Source organism: Lygodium microphyllum, chromosome 25, assembly GCF_053477565.2.
Source record: "Lygodium microphyllum isolate KBCC chromosome 25, Lygodium_microphyllum_v1.1.10, whole genome shotgun sequence".
NCBI lineage: Eukaryota > Viridiplantae > Streptophyta > Polypodiopsida > Schizaeales > Lygodiaceae > Lygodium > Lygodium microphyllum.
Genome location: NC_141159.1, coordinates 84,295,828 through 84,302,101, shown reverse-complemented (window position 1 = coordinate 84,302,101; position 6,274 = coordinate 84,295,828).

Below are 6,274 nucleotides of genomic sequence, written 5' to 3'. Positions count from 1 at the left end.
CTAGCTAGACAACATGCATCTGTGGTGGGTGATTGACGCTCCTATAGCCTAGGTCCTTAATGCTCCATAAGATGCCTAGGTCCTCTAGTCCTATTTCGAGATATTTTACTAGAGATAGATGACAACTCTCAAGGTTTGAGCCCTCTATGGATTATGTTATGGTGACAAATGCCAATGAGTCTCTTACTTATGATGAGGCTATACGCAAAGGTGATAGTCACTCTTGGGAGAGGGCCATGCAGTCAAAGTATGATCACTACATAAAAATCATACGTTGAATTTTTTTCCTAGTGAAAAGCATTTTTTGCTATGAAAGTGGATATAAAAGTTCAAAAGTACCGTTGGATGCCCCAAGCTAGCACACAAGGCCAGATTGGTTACTAAGGGTTTCAAGCAAGAGCATAGTATAGACTTTGATGAAGTCTTTTCTCCTATTGTGAAGATGACTACCCTAAATTTGGTACAGACTTTGGTTGCTCAGCTTGATTTGGATCTTTATCACATGGATGTCAATATGCCTTTTCTTTATGGGGACTTACATGATGACATTTAAATGGGGTAGCCTAAGGGCTTTGTAGAACCTGGTAGGGACCGCCTAGTGTGTAGATTGAGGAAGAGCCTTTATGGCCTTAAGTAGTCACCTGAGGAATGGTACCACAAGTTTGATGCTTTTATGCATTCACAAGGATATTCATGCACTGATATGGATCCATGTTTATACACGAAGAAGGCTCATGATGACAATCTTATGATTTTGATCCTCTATGTGGATGATATATTGATTGTTGGGAGTATACTGATGATGAGATGATGCTTTGAAAGGTCAAATAAAGAATAGCTTTAATATGGAGGACATGGGACAGTAGGCCTCACATATTCTTCGGATGCACATTATGCATGATTGAAGGGGATGCAATGGCAGTGGAGAAGGAGAAGAGGAAGATGTGGGAGAGAATAGCACACACAATGTAGGTGATGTCAAGAATGATATGACAGCCTTATTGCACTATCTCATATATATGTATAAAGAATATGGGCGATCACTGTACATGGGCAGGCCCAAGGGCAAAAGGCCAATGGGCCAAGGAGTGAAAAAAACAAAGAAAAAGGAAAAGAGACAAGGTGAGGTATCATGACATCTCACCCACTACCCAATCGGAAAGCGAGCTATGCAATAATCGGGAACCTCTACAAAAGAAGAGTCAAGCATCCCCAAGTCCATGACATCTAGGAGACAAGCGATCCCGCAACTCCATACAACGGAGCAATCCAAGAATGCTTCTCATGAAGCAAGCACAACTCATGAATGCAAGGCTGTAATGCATAAGCATCAGAGTAGTGCATAGCATCAACGTGGTGCATTGGAGACATCTGAGAGCACATGGACTCTCCAAAGTCAATCATAAAAGAAGGGCCAGCATCCCGGACACATGTCACGGGGTCGCAAGATAGTATGCGGCCTCAGCGAAGTGGAAGACTGACATATGGTTGTAGAATCAACCATAAAGCGCACTAAACGCGCATTGAGAGACTTGAGAGATGTTTGTGTCTCATAAAAGACAGCATGACGGCTGTGTATAACATGCTAGGCATCCAAATCCCATAACTTGTAAGCCTGAAAGTCACTATCTCCATAACCAAGGAGGTTACATCTATGTGACATAGGCATATCTGGCAGGCATACATACAAATGCCTGGTAGCTAAACATCCTCAAGTAATCTTAGGAGGGTCTCATGCCACTCCATGCCTTGTGTGGTGTAATACTATCCAAAGTCAGACACGACGTCCTATTAAGCAAGTACAATTCCGTGATAAGGGCCTCAACCCAAAAGCCATAAGATAACCGAGTTGTGGTAAGCATAGAAGCAGTCTTTTCCTGTAGAGTCAAGGCACATGCCATGAACAATCCCATAACACCAAGGGTATAGGAAATCAATGCTAGACTGCTGATAATAGGATAGAAAGCTTAGAGAGATAGCATGACTCTCATAATCCATCTGCAAGCACCGAGGCCTGCAACTAGCAGAATCCATAAACTTGTCAAGCATAACTACGGCATCCTCAATCCGTACTAAGGGAAAAGCCCAAACACGGTGGGTAGCATGATCCACGAAGGTCACAAAATGTGAAGCTCCACCAAGTGACTGGGTAGGCATAGGTCCATAAATTGCACAATGGACAAGATCTAGAGGATCATGCCTCTCACGATCACCATAAGCCAAAAGGGATCTGCAAGGACCATAAGAAAAATTAGTGCAAGCATCAAGGTCTGCATGTGACAAGGGAGGCGGCAATGAGTATGAACGAGACAAGACCTCCATCTCTTTGTGGTGCATATGGCCTAGGCAATAATGCCATAACAATGCATTTGGTATCTAAATAACTACAACCATAGAATCTCCCACATGAGAGACATGCACTAGGTAATGAGAACCAACTCTAGAACCTTTGGCCAAAACCAAGCAACCACGAGAGATCGTCCATGACCTACCCTAAAGAGAAACAGAGTAGCCTGCATCATGCAACTGATGGATAGACATTAAGCTCTTACTAAGAATAGGAACATGTAATACATCATGGAGAATAAGAGAAGTCCCATCAGGCAAAGCTAAGTGTATGTCCCTGTACCAATGATAGCATAAGTCTGCTCAAGGCCCAAATCAATACATCTGTCAACCTCCCTGTAACATGATAAGAGGCCAAACAATCCAACAACCAATCAAAGACATGGGCCTAATCATTGAGCAAGTAAGCTGCAGGAAAACTAGATGATAGGATGACATGCTCAACTGCATCATCATGGCTAATTGCATGTATCTCACCACTAGAAATAGTAGTAACACCTACTGCATCGCTGACTCTCTACTCATGTCGAGTCTGTCCCTATCTCTGTTGCTCTCTAATCCATCTAAAACATTTTCTTTTAAAGACATGGGCCTAATCATTGAGCAAGTAAGATGCAGGGAAACTAGATGATAGAAGGACATGCTCAACTACATCATCATGGCTAAATGCATGTACCTCACCACTAGAAAGAGTAGTCACACCTACTGCATCGCTGACTCTCTGCTCATGTCAAGTTTGTCTCTGTCTATGCTGCTGTCTAATCCATCTAAAACATTTTATTTTAACATGCCCAAGCTTTCCACAATGGAAGCATATAACATCTATAATTGAAGAACCTGAAGAAGACGACAAGGAATCCAAGTCACCATGAATAGGGATATCCATAGCATCCATAGAGCTCAAGGAGTTGAGGGCTGTCCCAACAAAGGGTACCAAGAACAATCATCTGCAAATACATCAGTGGTAGAACTGAAGAAGATTTGTAGCCAACTGCATGACATGACCAACAACAATATGCTAAATCATAAGACATCTGCCATAAGAGCATATGGGATTCAGCCATGAAGTCAACACATAACCATATGCATACGCATCGCTCTACAGTATATCATGCCATTTAGGAACATCCAAGTCAAGTAAAGACCGACAAGTGGCTGTTAACCCCATGTCAAGAAGGCGGAAAAATGAATGAAAAAGTGGAAAAAGAATGAAAAATGAGCAAAGACACGCAGGCGGCCTCTAAAGCTAAGCTAGGGCCAAAAGCGTAATTTTAAATGAAAGACGCCTCAAAAAACTCCAAAAACTCGTGTAAAAGAGCACCAGGCTCCCTCCTGTGCCAATTGTAAAATATTAGACAGGTGTAGACTAGAGGCATAAGGCTAGAAGAGGAAATAGAGAAAGGACCTTGCCACAATGGCCGGTCATGTAAAAAAGGGATGGGTGCCCATGGGATTTTAGGGCTTGTATATAAAGTTCAAAAAGTGAATGGAAGCTCATTCTTTGGTGTGTGGCTAACAAGAGTTCTCTTCTTCTTCTCTTCTTCTCTTCTCCTTACTTGTGTGTGCTCTTGAGAGAGGGAGTGTGAGAGTGTGAGAGTGTGAGAGAGTGAGTGTGTGGGAATGAGGGATCAAGAGGGTGAAGCTCAGGGATCAAGAGGGTGAAGCTCTTCACCATCTCCTCTTCTCCTCTTCTCTTATTCTCTTCTCTTCTCTTCTCTTTTCTTGCGCGCGCGGCTATGGTGTTGGAGCTTGAAGATGGAGTAGGCTTGAGGATGCTTGAGCTAGCATCTAGGATCATGGAGCTAGCGGTGTGTGCGAGAGACGAGGCAACTCATATCGGCATCAAGGTAAGCTCACTACACTCGTAGGATTGAGGGCACGTCAGCTAGGTGAGAGATAGCCATTAGAACTCCCTTGAAACGCTTGAAATAATAAGCAGTCCTGGGTCTTGGTGGTGAGTGTGAGCTCCCTCTACATTTTTGGTTCCGTTTGCCGGGACCAACGGATTTAAGCTTGAGTGCTTGTGCGGCTCAGATCGAGCATCGAAGTAAGGGATTCATACCCGAAACGGAGCTTGAGATAGGTAGGAAGTTTGGGTGTTTTGATCTTTGAAACAATTAAGTATTTTGGATTAGTTTGTTTGTTTGATGATTGGGAAACATGCCAGAGAAATCATTTCAGTTTGTTGCTTTTGATTCTTGTTTCATTTAGCGTAGGATAGGATTAGGAAATCGAATCGGAAAAGGGTAGGGTTTACCATTGCAAAACAGGGCAAAACATGGCATAAATCATGCAAAAAATGGCAAAAATCTTGCTTGGGATGCTTAATGTCGGCAAGTGAGTGATTGGGAGCATCAAAACCTTACCCGAAAAGGGTTTTAAGAGCCAAGAGGCCAAGGGATAGCTCATTTGCAACCATTGCAGTGAGAGAGAGAGAGAGCCCCCGCAAAGATTCGATTTGATCTCATCATCAAAGAGCCTACCGCTCACCTCAGGTATACCAATCACTTCCCTTGGCACCTTAGTTAGGATCTGGAAGTTTGTGCTTGGATTGATTGTCTAAATTGTGAGATTTGATCGAAATCGTCGTCGCACTACATTGATCGTGCCGCATTCGGCATGTTCGAACGGCCGTTTCTGGGCTGAGTCCTAGAATCGACCCTCGGCCCTTGCCATTTGGCCAACTTCACCTAGAAACCCTAATCGACCCTCGGCCCAAAGTCTACTCGGCTCGTCTGAGTGACGACACTCGGTCCCATTGACCAACTCAACCCTCGGCCCAAGACTCGATTCGGCCCTCAGCCTGCTGTCCAAGCGACCCCGTCCGAACGAAAAGACTCAGCCCTCGGCCCGTGAAAATTTTGGCCCTCAAGCCAGTGTGATTCGGCCCTTGGTCCATGTGTCTCGGCCCATCCGAATCACCCACTCGGCCCCTGCAATTCGGACCAGTTGGGCCGAGTGTGAATTTGTCTCAAATTTTCAAAAATTTGTCCTGACCCAGCTAGAGCTCAGTAAGCAGCGCAAACTGTTGCAAGTCCTCCTGACGCTCAAAACTTGATTCTGGCGCACAGAATAGACAAAATCACAAGGCGCAGCCGCTTAGCAACTTGAGTAGGCTGTCGCAAGATCTAGAGACCTAGAGGCAACCCGCTGAGCCATAAAACCCTGATTGGACCAAAAAACAAGTAAGGAAATGTAACAGAAAAACCCTAAACCCTGCCGTCAAGACAACCAGAGAATTGATCGACAAAGCGTATCGGGCCCAAAACGAGAAGCGAGAGTGAGTAAGATGCTTAGAGATTGTTTACCGCACTCACCTTGAATTTTGGCACTTGAAATACACTTAAGGAAAACTGAAAGTCTGATTGAGCACAAGTGCACTGGAAAGAACACACACACTGAGTGGAGATAAATTGAGGATTGTTTTTTTTAAGTCAAGAAACTCACTCAGATAAACCACTCAAGGAACCCACCAATAGGAGAGGACCCAAAGACGTAGACAAACCATCAACACGAGAAGTAGGACCAAGCAAGTGGCGCCAACAAAGTGGATTTGACAAACCTACTCAACCTGATCGATAGCTTGGTGGAGCATGAGAACTCGACTATGGCAGAAGAAAGCTTAGACCGCTGGTCTAACAAGAAACTTGACTTAGGCGTCTTCCCAAAGGCTATTCAGCAGATGGTCAGTAGCTATGATGTGCACGCCCGGTATGAGCACTGCGACAAGACAACAGATGCTATCATCGCAGACTTAGAAAAAGAGAGAAAGCTAGCCCACAAGGCATTGCAAAGCATAGTCGAATACAATAGAGACCAGCATGCTAGCAGCCAAAGGCAAAGCACGGAGTTGTGTGAGGTGTAGCGGGTATTGAACTTAGCTGGTAGAAACTGAACGGATCAAGGGAGAGCCCTAGAAGAAGACTTA